Here is a 17,708-nt window from a genome sequence, read left to right on the forward strand (position 1 = left end):
ATTTATTGTGATAACACTAGTGCTATTTGCATTTCTTAAAATCCTATTCAACATTCAAGAACCAAATACATAGACATCATGCATCATTTCATAAGGGATCATGTATCCAAAGGAGAAATTAAACACATTCATGTTACAATAGAAAATTAACTTGCAGACATTTTTATAAAACTATTAACCTTTGATACTTTCAGTACATTAAGAACAAGGCTTGGTGTGATTGATTTGAATGCTTAATTAAAATGATTCTGTAACATTTATGTGTATTTTTATTAGTGTGTTGTGTGTCTTTTGATTTTGTGATTTTCTCTATATATATATTTTTATTATTATTGTTTTGTTCATATTTGATTTTGCAAACTTCTGTCTGTTTTGTTTTGGGTTCTCTCACATCTAGATTCAAGATTTTGAATGTTGACTTGGAAATTTAAGTGTATATCATCTGTACGAAATTAATTTTGTACAGGATGAAGAGTGTAGCGTATTAACTGTCAATTTGAACGGTTTGCATGCAGCTTTTTGGTTTTCGTATCACCATTCGTCTGTACAATCGTCACGATCATCTGGATGATGTATATTTAATCGTATGTACGCATGTAGACGGTTATATGGACAAGATAAATTTCTTTATTTTTGTTCATACGTATGAACGTTCCATTCATACATACGAACTTGTTGCGATTCAATGTAGGGGATGTTTCAAATTGTCATTAAAACGATCTTAAATAACTCATCATCCCGGACGAACACCTATTCTTCTGTACGATCATTTTGGTCAAAAGTCTATACGAAAGGATGCCACATAACTTACATGCTTATGAAAAGCCATTTCTATTTTTTTTGACCCATTTATTCGTCCAAATGAAATATTTTTCGTACGTACGAACCCAAATTCGCATGGGACTAAATTTTTTTGTTCGTATGAAAAAATCATTTTCTCTTTAAATTGGAAGGTTTTGAACTCAAAATTCATCCCCTCAAAAATTACTTTCAATTTTCGATTCTCCTAGATCTTCTTCATGGCTAGTTCAAGCAAAAGGCTAAAGGTTCTTGCTAAGGGACCCCCTAAAATTTTAGGAGATAACTTTCTGCCCAAAGCAAATGAGGAGTCCTTCCCTAGATTCGCATCCGCCAAAATCACTCCCTCTAGAGTCCTTCTCCAAGAACAACTCACTTTTAAGGTAATGCACCTTTTTGCTTCCACCGAGTTTGGTCTTATTCTCACTCTGATCCATCTCTACAACAAGGAGACTTTCAACTACTTCCTTGCCAATATGTCCTTCAACTCTAACCAAACTGTGATTAGATCGTATGTTTTTAAGAAGAAAGTGGAGATCACTAAAGAAGACTTAGGAATATTTTTGAACTTAAGGACTCAAGGAATTAGAGCCCACACTTAGACATCCTCCACTAACTTTGACTAAACTGCAATAAATCAAGTCATTAGAGGATGTAGTTAAGCAAGCCATTTTCCTAAGGTAGCCTCTCTTAACCGTAATGCCCGTATCATCCAGCATATTTTTCGCACTTCCATTATTCCTAAAGCTGGTGATAGAGTAAATATCACACCTCTTCTTTCTACAGTGACTTATTTGATTATGACAAGCCAACCAATAGATGAATCCCAACTAATCATTGACTACTTTTATGGACTTTTTGAGATTGGCCATGTCTCCCATAAGAGGAAGAAAAATATAGTCTTAGGACATCTTATGACCTAGATTTTAGAGAAGAAATATGACCTAGTCCATCTAGTTCAAAATCTAGAAGAGTCGATCTACTACAATGATGGATCTTTCCAAGCAATCTTTAATAAATATCCACATGTAATAAGTAGTGACTCAGAGGAGGAAAGAAGAGGACCTCCACCTGAACCATCTGGTACTCTAAATTTTTAGGATATGGTCCAGCAATTTGATCGGCTTGAGAGCCATTTTGATCAACATTTTGATCAAATTCAAACTCATCTTTAGCAGCAGGACTATCAACATCAGTAGGATATGGATTGGGTTAGAGGTTAGTTTGATTCAATTAACATGAATATGGCTATTATGAGTAACTATTTTGACTTCTTTAACCCTCCTCAGCCTCTTCCAAATCGGGTCCTTCAGAGTGATGATTGAATTTCTGTTTGATTCTCTATACCAGATTTAATGTTGTGTGATTATTAGCTGTTTTGTTTTTACATTTTATGTCATGTTCTATGTTGTTAGTTTTTATTTAGTATTTTGAAAAATATGTTTATTGATATCAATCGTACTCGATGTAATATCTTTTATTATGATATCAATAAAAGTTATCCTATCTTGGTTTAGTGTTTTTGATTTTATTTCTGAAATGTATGTTAGTCTATATGATCATCCTTCAAAATATTTGATCTTACAAGTGCTATATCTCAAATTGCAACATAAAATTGAATTCATTAGAAAAATCTATTTTTTCTAAATTTAAGTTGTGATTATAACTTGATCTAGTTAAGAATGTCAATCTCATGTATCTTGTTAGACTAATATAATTTTTATATTATTATTGCAATTATGATATTTTCTTATTTTGTATTTCTCTTATCAATATAAATATTATTGTACTTAGAGAAATTTGAGATTTTAGATTATTGATTTTATAAAGATCAAGATTACACTTAAAAATGTACAAATATACAAAATATTAAAAGAATGCGCAATGGTTAGCAAATTGAAAAAGAGGCACAAAATTAGCCCAAAAATATAAAAGATACACAAAATATGCCATAAATATCAAAAAGATACGCAAAGCGCCACAAGTAGTAATTGATTCTTTCCCTAATCTTTCAATCTTTCAATTCAAATTAATCTTCGGTATGATTTTATTTGATATTGAAATTTGAAATATATAAATTTTACATTCATCTACTTTGCAATGATTTTGTTTATCTCATTGTCTAAATTGATTCATGTTTTTGATAATTTTTTTCTTATCTATATTATTTCTCTTCTTAAATCATATGAATCCTTATATTTCTCTAATGAACTTTATTTTTATTTGCAAATATATCTCAATCTCTTTCAAAAGATCAACTATCCAAGGCTTTTCATATGACTTCTAACATTTATGTATTATTCTATTTCTTATTCTCTTTTTGCTATTGTCAAAAAGGGGGAGAAAATATTGTTCATATTCGTAACTATCGTTGCATTTATTTTTTCATTGTTTATTATGTGTGTTTAAGTGATTGTGTGTTAAAAATTTTAAAACAATTTTTTTAATGTTTAAATGCCCCTTATTCTCTCATGCTTATTAATTAAGGAGGAGCTTAGGAGATAATTAGAAATTTGAAAATTACATAAATAATAATTGTTTTACCATCATTAAAAAGGGGGAGATTGTTAAGAGAGTTGCTACTTAGCATTTTGCATGCTTTATATTCTTGCAACTTGTTATTTTGATTATTCCAAATATTATTGTATTGATTATTAGTTTCTCCTAACACATTTTGGAAGAAGTGTTTTTGGCTCTTGTGTGTACTAACATTTCAGGAAAATCATACTTCAGATTGTTGAAGACTTCAAATAAAGATCTAATTATAATATTTTATATTTTGGAGTCTATATTTTGTTCATTTTTTTGTATCAGAGAGAGTGTGATTGTAATTGAGTAACTAAGCACACACAGATTGGGGGAGATCTTTAAAAGTCAAAATTTCTTATATTGATCGTACGGGATGAATAATATTCATTTAGGACGATCAGGTCAGTTATACCCCTCGATGAGTAATGGAACGAACAGCAAGTGATAAAATTTTCTAAGTTCTAATCATCCAGATGAATTATCCCATTCATCCCTAGACGATGTCCTCTGAATTCTCACTTTAAACTATTCATCCAGATGAATTGTCCCATTCATCCCTGGATGATGTCCTCTGAATTCTCACTTTGAACTGTTTGTCCAGATGAATTGCCCCCATTCATCCCTGGATGATGTCCTCTGAATTCTCACTTTGAACTATTCGTCCAAACGAATTATCCCATTCATCCCTGGACGATGTCCTTTAAATTTTCACTTTAAATTATTCGTCCAGGCGAATTATCCTATTCATCCCTGGACGATGCCCTCTGAATCCATGACTTAATTAATCATCCAGATGAATTGTTCCAATCATCTCAGGATGATGTTCTCTAGACCCATGTCTTAAAATAATCATCTCAGGTTGATGTCCTCTGTTCCTTAAACTTTTGGACCGTTTTGTAATTATCTTCCAACGAAGTCATGAAATAACTGTTCATACCAGGCAAACTATGTTCGTACAAGACGATAATCGAGTACTAAGTCATTTCATACCAATGCACATTGAGTTCATATGCAACAGCTTTTACATTGTTCGTACGTACGAATTACGATCATACAGGATGATTGAGTACGTACATAATTGAAAAATTACTATTTTTGGATAATTTTTTGTGTCTTTCGTATAAAAGTTCCAATTAAAATTGTCTTGTAATCTTTTTGTCCACTGGTCTTCGTGCAAACTGAAGAGAGACTGAAGGAGAGAGTGTAAGAGAGTGTTTGAAGAAGATTTTTTACTACTGGAGCATGAATTGTTCACTTGATACTCAAAGGTAAGGATCTTTGTTTGTGAATTGTGATTACTTCAGACTTTTCTCTTGTCCTTCTAGATTTCTCATGATAAGATCTTGTCAAGGAGATCTGGTTCCCTACCGACACTCGAGGAGTGTGAACAGCGGAAAGGTTCTCTGCCTACACTTGGAGAAGTGTGAAAGGATGAAGGGTTCTCTGCCCATAATTGGAGAGTGTGAAAGGACAAAAGGTTCTCTGCCTACACTTGGAGAGTGTGAACAGAGGGAGGTACTCTGCCTACACTTGGAGGGTGTAAAAGGATGACGGTTCTCTACCGCACCGGGTAGTGGTGGAAGAGAGTTTTTGTGAAGGCTTCTCCGCCTTGCTGTGGGGCAAAAGGAGAGACACTAATTGGTAATAGTGCAATACCTGAAGTGGGAGACTTCAGGGAGTGGACGTAGGTCGTGTTTGACTTAACCACTATAAATCTTGTGTCTTTTTATTTTCTGTTGCTTATTAACTTTACTGTTTCTGCATGATTTATGGTTGAATAATCTTTTACAAAAACTTCATTAAAAAGTTTGAATCGGTTTAAAATTTTAAGAGGAAAAATTATTAAATTACCAATTCACCCCCCCCCCCCATCCCCCCCCCCCCCCTTCCCCCCTCTTTATTAATCGCTGGAACATAAACTTAGGTCTAACAACCTAATTCATAATTAACAAGTCTCAATAAAACTAAAAGCATATTCTATAGGTTTAAATACTTCAAATTTTTATATCATATTCCACTCAAAATGACATCTTTGTATAAACCATCTTGGATAACTTTGGAACTCATTCAAACTTATTAGTAGTCATCATTGCATTGATTTGAGCTCACTTGGATCCATGGTTGACCATGGTTGATGTAAATTGACCCATGAAGTCCTTAAACCCTAATACTTACCCTATGTATGAAACATATTGTAAAGCTCAGCATAAAAAAAAATTATAAAGCTCAACTCAAGATCTAAGTTTGACCACTAGGAAACCTACAATCATTCTTAGTCATAAATAGACCCAAATGAACCCTTAAATGACTTAGGTTGACCATGATTTTTCACTTTGACCATAAAAGACCCATTTTACCCATATACCTTAAATAATTCATGACTCAAATAAAACCCTACCAACCATCTAAACTCTATCAAATAATAGACCATATAACTTAAAAATATTTAATCCCTAGGTTGACCAGGCTAACCATGGATGACCAAAAGCCCATTAAACCCTAAAATGTCTTAAAATGAACTTCAAATAAATCTCTTCATAGCTTGGCCTTGCCATTACCCAAGACCACTTCCAACAAACTCAAAATGCAATTTGGAGTTGGTTTGAACCAACCCCAAGGCATGGTCAAGACTTTTTGACCAAGTCAAGCTAGGTTGACCAAACCAACCTAAGGGTTCCTTTATTTTATTCCAATGACCTATCTCAAACCAAGGCCTCTAAATCCTTTGGGACTATCCATTTAGTCCCTAAGGATCAGGCCTCTAAATCATTTATTATGCGGTCTATTAAGTGCACTTATGAATTAAAAAAATATTTAAGGCTCTATCTCCTCTAAATAATTCTTAAACCTTCTTTGATATTTAAAAATAATAAATCCAACTTAATATACGCAAGTATACGTGATGAATCAAGTAATAAATTGATAGAGTAGAGTTTTGAACTAAATGGAAAGTATGCTTTATAGCAATCAACTACTATTATTTACTCTAATTATAAAATTAACCTTCTAAAATAAAATTATTAGTTGTAGAGATTATATTACTAACTAAAATAGTAAAATTAATGGACATAATATTTAAATAAAATATTTTTGATTGATGAATATAAATTACATATCTTTCCAATAAAACTCTTATTGGTAATATAATTTTCATGATATATATCCCTAGATCTCTATCGCGCTTGTAGGGGTGGAAAGATATTTTTTGACCTCCAGTAGTTATATAATCTCTTTAAGAACTTGAAAGTTTGGGGAGGTTATAAAACCTCTTTGAACTATCCCTAGGTGCACCAAGAAGGGTGGGGTTGAATTAGTACTTAAAAAATACTAACACAAAAACTTTTTTTTTTGTTTTATGCAATATAAAAAATTAAAAAAACTAGTTGAGTAACTAACACAAGCGGAAGCAATTTAAAACCTAACTTTCGTAATCAAAGTTCTGAAGCACAAATAAATCTAACTACAGCTTGCTATGAAAAATAAAACTCATGTAGGAAATTTAAAGTGCAGAAAATAAAAGAATAGAAAAGAGAAATAAAAAAGTGCACACCATAAATTTTATAATAGTTTGGGCAACCTTTACCTACATCCTCTCCCCGAAGTCCTCTCTAAATATTGCACTAATATTATAGTTACTCTACTTTCTCCCCCATAATAAGGCGAAGAAGCCCTTACAAATCACTTGCACCAAACTTGATGTGGCGGAGAACCAAAAGCTATGTCACCCTCCTGGTGATGGCAGTGAACCTTCAATCCTTTTTCACCCTTCTGGTGAAGTAAGAGTACGCACAAAATCTTTCTCACCCTTATGGTGATGGCATAAAACCTTCAATCCTTTTTTACTCTCCAGATAAAGGCAGAGTGCCCACAATATTTGACATTGAAGCTTCTCTCCCAATAGCAAAACTCTACGAACACACCATGGCCACTAGATGAAGCAAGGTGTAAGCTTTCTTGGAGAAATCATTGAACACCCCTCACACTCCTTCTCTCTCATTCATAACCTCACTTTCTCCCTCTCTAAGTCTAAAGATCTCTCAAGAATTATCCCTCATAGTTTCTTTATAACTAAAAGTCTTTCTTGAGACTTGATTGAGTTGCTTGAGTACAAGGCTTCAGAAAGCCATAAATTTTCAATTAGGACATCACTGATCATATATTAGGATCTGGGTTTGTACAATAGGATTAATTTAGAATAGGAGTTTTTCCAGTATGATGGAGCAGTCGTTCAGACGAACTATTCAAATTATGCTTACTATATGTATATGAAGATTACTGGGATGATTGGAAATCATCTCTAGTACAATAAATATTATATTGTACATTTAGTTTAAATATAAAGGGTTTGTATATTATGATCAATATTGTACTGTACAATTAGATCAAAAATAAAGGTTTTCATTTGGTACGATATCCAGAAAGATCAGATTTCATCTTTGTATATTATATGGTGTGATATACACTGTATTATATAATTAACCATATTTATGAAATCTTGGTTTATTTGACTAATCACGAGAAATAATTTAAGTAAGATTTAAAATGTCATATAGTATAATTAGGATGGTACAGTAATATTAGTTAAAATTTTGATTTTTAAAATACTTAAATTATCTAGCGGCTAGGTTTTCCTAATAGAAATGAATTGTACAATATGATTAGTTTATAAGCATTAATTAAATAATTAGTCGTTAACCCTCTTCTTCCATATAATTGATCACACAATATAATTAAAATCATGCTTTATGAATAATTCAAAAGATCTAAGCTCACCTTTTTCACTCCTGCATGTTTGTACACGGTTTCTAACTTAACATACATCCTTATATGGCTAGACTCAAGATATATAAAATAAAAGAAAATAAAAAGTACATACTCTTTTGATAGACATCTTATTCTATCCAATGCTGATCCTTCATCAATCTTAGTGGTGTATGATGTACCTAAAATATTAGTACACAAAAAAAACCCAATATATATACTAAAAGAAATAAAATTTCAATTAAAAATATTTGTTATCATCAAATTCACAAGCTAGGGATCCTGGATTATAACAATCTCTCCCTTTTTATGATGACTAACTTTTTTGTTTAAAAAAGCAAGTTAATATTTTACTCCTAATTTCCTCCACTCATTTTTCATAAATCTCCCCTCGCTAGATAATATATTTGAAAATAGGATAAGATTATTTTTAATTGTTAAAATTTTAATGCTAAATGCAAAAGAAAAAAATTCACTAAAAACATAAGATGCACAAGATGAACTATTTAATAAGGATAAAAAAAACACAAATAACCAACCACTTCTCCTCCTTTTGATATCAATAAAATGGAGAATCAAGTAGAGACATAAACAAGCTACATAATAGAGATAAAATAAAGCATAACACACATATCTTAAAAGTAGAAGGCCCTTGATTAGGTGGTGGTGGTGGCTAGAAATATTTTTGAATGACTTAAAATTGTTCCCCAAACCATGCCATGACCACATATATTATTATTGCTACTACTGAATATGAATATCCAGGCGGGACTCCAATTGATTAAATCATTGTATCAGCTCCTCGTAAGGATAAGGTTGGTATGCTGAGATAGGTTGTGGAACTTTTGCAACTGTAGGCTTTGGTGCATATGTAGGTGCAACTATATGTGCAAGATAAGATCTCTCTTCCTCATCAAAATTAGGTTCATCTTCTTTGTCATGCCCTTGGTGATGGCGAAAAAGAACGTGGAAGGAATCATTGGTGTAGAAGATATGAAAATGATCAGTTGTAGCATGATATATATGCTCCTACTTTTTATCTAGAATATAAGCAATGACATGACCAAGAGTAATATTTTTCTTCCTTCTAGTGGAAGGAAGGAAAATAGGAGTAAGGTTTTGAATTAGTCAATGTTCATTTTGGCTTCATCAATTTAGGTTTCGGGCATAACGAAGTAGGTGATCAAGGAATGATGTGGAGTAATAATTATGTGATCTTCGGCTTTAGGAATGATTGAGGTTTAAAGGATTTGATGGATAATGCATGCATTTTGATTCAAGGAGTGGATAGTGGTTGATGTTGATTTTGGCCAATATTTCTAATGATTAAATTTTTTGCATCCAATCAAAGTCTCCTCTAAAAGCCATTGATTGGGGGTTGAGGTCCTTCTGTAGATAGGTGGAGATATGTGCCTAAGTCTTCTTTAGTTATTTTTATAGGTCTCCTATAGACATATGATCACATAATAGGAGGAGCGGTACAAACCCTTAGGTTAGCAAATGATTCATTAAGAAGTTCAAAATTGAAGAGATGGATAAGGGTGAATAAAAATTATAGAGTGGTGAATGCAAAGATGTTCATTACCTCATAGTTCAAAGGATTGTTTATTTATCATTCTAGATGGAATGATATGAGATTCCATGTACTTATAATATATAGCTTCTTGTTCTACAAACTAAAAGTGGTCATCGACAGGGTGATGAGAAGAAGAACCTCCTTGGGTCGGTCGACCATGCTTGCTGCCTCTAACTATTTAAGAAATTGAGAGTATGAGTCAAGAAAGAAGAAATTATTCTAAGTATTGGATGAGTTAAACTTTTGAAATCCTTTTAATTTATAGAATTTTTTAGTTGATCGTACAATTAAATTTGATATCATACAGTATGATAAAAAAAATTAAATCATGTGGATGACTTGTTAAGTCAAATAGTATAGTATGATCAGTATTATACTAGATCATCTTAAGAAAATGAATTCATCCTGAGGAATCATCTGTATGAGTTTTGACTAAATTAAATGTATAATATGAATAAGTGTTTGTATAGTATGGTAGATTATTTATTATTGTACAATTTGATTTGAATTTGTCCAACAACTTTTAACATGTGTACTGTATAATATGAAGTGTTATTCGTATGGTATGATCACCAAAAATTGAAGAGATCAAGATTGTTGATTTTACCAAGGGCAAAGACTTATATAAGGATGAGTAGATCATACAGTATGAAAGGAATCATACAGGAATGAACCAATTTTAATTTTCAATTTTTTTAAATTTAAAATAAAAGGTGTGTGATGATCATGGAACATCTTCCAAATGAGAAAATAATAAAATACATGAAAAAACATAACAAAGAAATAGTCACAAAAATTCAAAAAGTGATACACATTTAAAGCATACAAAAAATAGTTGATTTCAAATGAAAAGGTATTTTAGATTTATCCTGAATCAAACATTAATGTTATAACACCTAGTCAAGTCCTCAAGGCACTAAAGATGTCATAAGCAAGGAGTTTGGTAAAGACGTCTGCCAATTGATCTTCAGTAGATATATGATGCAGTTCTATATTATCCTTGGCTATATGATCTCTAATGAAATGATGCTTAATATTTATGTTCTTAGTGAGGGAGTGTTGCATTATATTTTTGAAAATGCAGATGACACTAGTCTTTTCACACATAATAGAAAAAGTTCCTATAAGTAGTCTAAGATCTAAGATTTGTTGCTTTATCCATAAGACTTGAGCAACAAAGCTTCCTATTATAATGTATTCTACTTCAATGGTGGATAGGGCCACTGAATGATTCTTTCTACTAGACCAAAAACTAATGATTGGCTTATGAATTGACAGGCTCATCAGGTGCTTTTTTTATCTGCCCTATTTCCTATAAAGTTAGAGCCTAAATATCATATGATTTCAAATGAAGAGCTATGTCTAGGGTACTAGATACTCAAGTTTTAGCTGCCTAAAAAGTATCTAAGGATTCTCTTAATAGAAATCATATAAGATTCTTCGGGATCAGCCTAAAAACTAGCACAAATACAAGAAAGTTAATGAGTGTTGTTAAACCTTAAGGAACTAGCATAAGGCTCACCAAGAGGAAGAATGAATTGATAATTAAAAAAAAAATTCTTAACCCTAAAATAATGATGATAATATTTTTGAATAGTTTTCATAAATGAAAATGTCAAAATCTAATTAATTATGGAAGCGACAAGTTTATCAAAAATATTTATTTAACTATGATTATATATTGATTTATAAAATATGGTAATGATCATCAATTTTCACAAGCAATTATAATAGTAATAAAATACACTAAAAGTAAAAGTGCAAAAAGAAAATAGTGCTTCAAAAAATTTTATAGTGGTTCGGTCAAACCATGACCTACGTCCACCCCCTAGAGTCATCCTCTCCAGGTATTGCACTATCACTATAGTGTCTCTCCATTAGGTTCCATAGCTAGGTGGATAAACCCTTATAAAATCTCCACCACCAACCTGGTATGATAAAGGATCGTAATCCTTTCACTGGCAGAGAAACTTGAATCATTTTTCTCCCTCCTAGAGATGGAAATGAAGTGGAATTCTTTCACATGCAGAGAGCCTCAAATCTTTTTCACCCTTCCAAGTGCGGTGGAGTAGCTGGATCCTCTAACACCAAAGAGATCTTCTTCTCATAACTTCCCTTAAGAAAAACCTTGACATGTAGAGGAACTCAGCTACAAGTTTGCCGGAGCAATCGTTAGGTACTCTCTCACACACTCCCTTGAAACGCATAATGATCTTCTCCCTTTCTCGGAAACCTCTTCCTTTCTCTCTATAGCTCAAGGCTCTCTCTTCAATCTTTCTCTAAAAGAAATCAACTCAATCAATACAAAAAATACTATTACAAAGACTTATGAGAAAGCTTAAATAGAGGGCTTAAAAAAATATAAAAATTCGATTCATCCATCAAAGATCGTACTGTACAAGCTTAGGATCATCCAGTACGATGTGTAGAATTTGTCCTATTTGTACTGCATAATCATTAGTACAAATGACTAGTCATACAGTATGTTTGATTTAATTTTGCCTATTAGTGTTGCAAGATCATCAACACGATTGACCAATTATACAGTATGATTAGTTCTACTAAAATGTAGTTCGTTAAGGATGATTCTTGGGATGACCAAACATCATCTCTCTTTATTAAACAATACAATCCAGTATATACAGTAAGACCAAAATATCAAAATTAAGTATATTTGATTGATTAATCACATAATTAAATTAGATAATATTTTAAACATAGTAATGTAAAATTAGGTTTGTATAGTACGTATATAATAACGTTTTCAAATTCAATTTTTTTGCCTAATTTAATGAACGGTGCAGTTTCTAATTATAATAGATCGTCTACTATGATTTGGTGTTCGTATTATATGAATAGTTATATTTTAAAATTATTTTTATCAAAAAAATTAAATATTTTAATTAATTTCTTTAACACCATATCATATAGTAACATCCATATCGTATAATATGATGTACATTAAAATTAAAATATTTACAATTAATTTTACTCCCCTTGTGTGTGTGCATGGTCATCAGGCTAGCATACACCCTTATAAAATTTGACTCAATAAATTAAAAAAAAAGAAAAGAAAATTACATACTCTTTCAATATAATATATTTTACCCCATCTTGAGCCCTGAATTATCAAATAACGATGCATGTTGTACCAAAAATGTTAGTTAACATAGAACCAAATATGCACTATAAATATTAAGAAAAAAAGGGGTAATCGATAATATTTGTTTATCATCAAAATCATAAATTCGAGAGTCCGAGTTACAATAATCTCCTCTTTCTATGATATCAAATATTTTTGGTTGAATTTTCAAACTAAAAAATATTTTCTTCTAATATCCCCCCTTACTAAAAGAATTATATTAAGAAATATGAAAAACAAATAAATTTTTAAAACTAAATAATAGAAAAAAAAGATGAACAACATTAACTAACCACAAATATAACCCCTTATAAAATTTGACTCAATAAATTAAAATAAATAAAAGAAAATTACCTACTCTTGCAATATAATATATTCTACCCCATCTTGAGCCCTGAATTATCAAATAACGATGCATGTTGTACCAAAAATGTTAGTTAACATAGAACCAAATATGCACTATAAATAGAGATACAATATAACACCTAAAATTAAAATACATGTAGAAGAAAATAACAACATACATAAAAAACTAAAACATGAAATCATGCTTAAAATATAATAAAAATCAAACCCAAAAAAAAAAGATAAATAATCACAAAAAATAAATAAACAAAAGAAACAAATAAGCCTTAGCATACTTATACCTGATCAAAATTAACAATTGAATCTTTGACTAATCAACATAAGTTTGTTACCTCATCTTCTTGCACTTGTTCTGATGATTTTGAAGCTAGGTCTGACCAAAAGATTTTTTGCTTCTTATCATTTATCGTTATTGTATTTTTATTATTCTTTTCCTTTCTCTTTACAAGATAAGTTTTTAAATTTGGAAATTCATATTTCAGATGTTCGGATTTCCTAAACCCAAATAAAATAACATCAGAAGAAAACTTAACATTTTTACCTTTGCTCCACTTTTGTTGATGCTTAAGATTGTACTTTAATAGACTTTCAAATTTTCTTGTTCTCAATGCTATCTCTTTACTCTCATCATCTACGAAGCCACATTCATCTATCTCTTTGGATTTAGCACTATAGTCTGCTCACCACCTGCATCCAAAAGTCTGTGACTCACACTTTACTCATTGGAAATAGTGAGCTAATTAGATTATTAATAAAGTAAGCATTCAATCTTTCAAAAGACTTTGACATCAAATGTATCAAGTAGATAATGTAGAATTTAAAAAACCTATACAAAGTTTGAAACTTATCTACCTAAAGCATGCAAAGATGTGACTATCTGAGTAAATCTAGTATACATGTTATTCAATTCAGTCGTCAAAGGTCATATAATACGATCGGAGGATCATCCAATATGATTTACAGAATTTGACATGTTAATATTGTATGATCATCAGTATGAATGACTAGTCGTACAGTACAATCAATTCAATTTTTCCAATTAGTATTGTACGATCATAACTACGATTGACCAATTATATTGTACAATTAGTTCAACCAAAATATAGTTTATTTATGAAGAATCATGGGATGACCAAATATCATCTCTTTTGATCATACAATACGATCCAATTTGTATAGTACAATCAAAATATCAAAATTAAGCCGATTCAATTGATTAATCACAGGATTAAATTAGCTAGTATTATAAAAATTGTACATTACAATTAGGTTCATACAGTATAAATAGAATAACTTTTTAAATTCAATTTTTTATCGAATTTAATGTTTGATTGGGTTTCTAATTATAACATATCATCTAGTATAATGTGGTGTTCGTACTGTATGAATAGTTATATTAAAAAAATCATAATAAAAAAATATTTTATTTATTTTCTTTAACACCAAATCATACAGTATGATCCATATCATACAATATGATATACAAAAAAATTAAATATTTAAAATTATTTTTAATCCCCTTGTGTGTGTGTGCACGGTCACCAGGCTAGCATACACCCTTATAAGACTTGACTCAAGAAATTTAAAATAAATAAATGAAAATTACATACTCTTTTTACATAACCTATTCTACCCCATATTGAGCCCTAAATCTTCAAATAATAGTGCATGTTGTACCTGAAATGTTAGTTAACACATATCCAAATATGCACTAAAAATACTAGTAGAAATAAAGAGGTAATCAATAATATTTATTATTATCAAAATCATAAACTCAGGAGCCCGAGTTGTAATAATGCATACACTAAACATAATATCAAGTCTAATGGTAGACAAATAAAGAAGTGATCTAATTATCCCTCTATATTTCTTCTAATTAATTGATTTTCCATAAGGATTCTTATCTAACTGAATGGTAGAATACATGGGAGTATTTATTGCCTTAGCATTATCCATATTATATTTCTTAAGAATATATTAGATATATTTTTATTAGCTAAGAAAGGTTCCATCTCTATTTGCTTCAAATTAAATCTAAGAAAATAGGTAAGCTCTTCCATCATTCTCATCTCAAACTCCTCACTTATTATTTTTGAAAATTCATCAAAGTGATTCCTATTAATGGATCCAAATAGTATATCATCAACATAAATTGAAACAATGAGTAGATATTTTCCTACTTTTTTAAGGAATAGGATGGTGTCTACACTACCCTTAATAAAGGCTCTACCTAGGATGAATGTTTTCATCCTCTCATACCAAGCTCTAGGTGATTGCTTTAATCCATATAATGCCTTCTTTAATTTGAATACATGATTGAAAATTTTAGAATTCTCAAATCTTGGTGGTTACACAATATATACATCTTCATTAATCACCCCATTTATGAAGGTACTTTTAACATCTATATAATTTAACTTGAATTCTATAAAGTAAGCAAAGGCTAATAACACTTAAAAGGATTTTAATTTAGCTACAGAAGAAAAAATCTCCTCAAAATCAATTCCTTCAATTTTGTTGTACCCCTTAGTTACTAATCTTGCTTTATTCCTAATCAATATGCCAAATTCATTCATTTTATTCTTGAAAACTACTTAGTTCCTACAACACTCTAGTCCTTAGGTCTTCTAACCAGTTCCCATACAACATTCCTAATTGATTGATTTAATTCTTTTTGCATTATTAGGATCCAAAATTTTTTGGCTAGGGCTTGATTTATATTGGTGGGTTCTATCATGGAGATGAATGTAAAATGACTAACCTTCTTTCTAATTACATCCCTAGTTCTAACACCTTCATATGGGTCTCCTAGGATAAGTTATTTAAGGTGAATAGATGAGTATTTCCATTCTCTAAGCAAAGGATCATGATGTTCAACTCTATCTCCTAGGTCAATGGATTACACACCTTGGATGACCTCTACTACTTCTTCGTCTATCCTAGGTTTAGAAGTTTTATCTAATTCATCAAACACGACATGGGTATACTCTTCTGCTACTAAGGTCATCTTATTAAAAATCTTATAGGCTTTACCTACAAATGAATATCCTTAGAAGACTCCTTCATAAGATTGGGATCAAACTTTCCTAGAGGTTATTTTCCATTAATCAGGACAAAACATCTACAACCAAAGTCATGAAATTGAGATAGGTTGGGCATCCTACCTTTATGGAGCTCATAGGATATCTTATTTAACTTGGATCTAACATTGACCATATTCAGCATATAACAAGTATTATTTATCAATTCTTCCCAAAAGTATCTAAGGAAAGAATATTTAGCTAACATGGCCCTAGCATCTATTACTAAGGTTTACTCTTCCTTTCGGTTATACCATTCTACTGAGGGGTCCTAAGGGTAGAAAATTTATGCTCTATCCCTACCTTCTGATGAAAGGATTTAAACTTATCATTTTAAACTCTCTACCATGATCATTATAAATAGTTGATATCTCACTTCCTATTTTCCCCTTTATCTAGGTGAAGGTTCTACATTCTTCAAATGTTTCTTTCTTTTGTACTAGGAATCTAACCTAGGTGAATATAGAGCAATCATCAATAATCACAAATCCATATGATTTCCCTCCAAAGTTGGTTGTACTAACATGTCTAAACAAATCCATATGAATAATTTCTAGTGGCCTAGAGGTGATGATGTCCATGATTAAATGAAATGAAAACTTAATTTGTTTTTCTAGTTGACAGGTGTGGACCTCCGAAAGAGCACCGCTCGTGGGGTACGAACGCAGAGGGTACGGCCGCACTATCCAGTAGGACAAAACAATCGTAGGCCTCTACACTCAACACGAATGGGTTGATGGAAGGGCAGATTGGATCGTGCATACGACTAACCATTGGGGATAGAGGCTTTCACCAACACATCCCCGATGGGTAGCAATATACACGACCTAGTCACGGGTTTCCCCCACCCGAAAAAGTTCGAATGGGGTTTAGTAGATTGTGGGAACCAAGTTTCCCACGGGCGCAAGCCCCCGTGGTTAATTACATCCCAGGCCGGAGCCTGAGAAAACTCTCGAGTAAGGATTATACATTATCCTCTCCTAAAGTGGGATTGGCACATGGGTATACACTAGGAAATCCTATCCAAAAGGAAGAAAGGTCCGAAGGGCTGAATCAAACATGCGTGGCTCAAACCAGCATTCGGAGGCTCTAGGGTACTAAAGAGAAACTAGAGAAAGAAAAATCAAGCACTCGATCACATGCGTGAGAGAAGAGATGGAGGTGGCGTCATCCTGTGACGCAGATAAGTAGGATTTAGAGTCCCTGAAAAGAAGGAACCTACCTACTATTTTAGGCATACTACGAGACCGAGTGTAGTAGCCTCGAACCCTAAATCTAGATTGGACTTAGTGTTCGACACACACTAAGACCAGTGTCCTAGCTAATGCAGTGCAAAACCTGGACTTATCCCAGCCTGGATGGGGGAGCCAGCTAACCACCTAATCGATTTAAAACCATGCTATCAAGTCAGTTATGAAAGATGGGTGGGTGGTACAGTTCTTTGGAAATAGGACCG

Source organism: Dendrobium catenatum, unplaced genomic scaffold (assembly GCF_001605985.2).
Source record: "Dendrobium catenatum unplaced genomic scaffold, ASM160598v2 fragScaff_scaffold_621, whole genome shotgun sequence".
Classification (NCBI taxonomy): Eukaryota; Viridiplantae; Streptophyta; class Magnoliopsida; order Asparagales; family Orchidaceae; genus Dendrobium; species Dendrobium catenatum.